We start from the raw sequence: 340 nt of genomic DNA, 5'->3' as shown, positions 1-340 counted from the left end.
CTCCGCCAACGACCCGCTGGAGAAACCCTCCGAGGAGACGAATCCGAAACCGTGACGCAGAGAAATCAATAGAAAAACATCACAGTAATGTATCTGTGTCGTTCCAGTTGACAGGTAGTGACGCCCGGACCTCGTACAACAAAACGTGTGTGTGCGTGCGTAGCGGCGGCTCTCGTCTACTGGCTGAAATCGATACAATGTAGGCCTAGTTCTCATTTTTAATTTTTTTAATTTATTTTTTTCATTAATTTATGAATTTATTTACTCTTTTAAGGTAGGAGTGGCGGCAGATAGGAATGAAGTTCGTATGAATGTAGAGACAGAAGTGAATCTCTCCGGT

The sequence above is a fragment of the Penaeus monodon genome, chromosome 23, assembly GCF_015228065.2.
Source record: "Penaeus monodon isolate SGIC_2016 chromosome 23, NSTDA_Pmon_1, whole genome shotgun sequence".
Classification (NCBI taxonomy): Eukaryota; Metazoa; Arthropoda; class Malacostraca; order Decapoda; family Penaeidae; genus Penaeus; species Penaeus monodon.
This window is presented reverse-complemented; position numbering follows the sequence as displayed.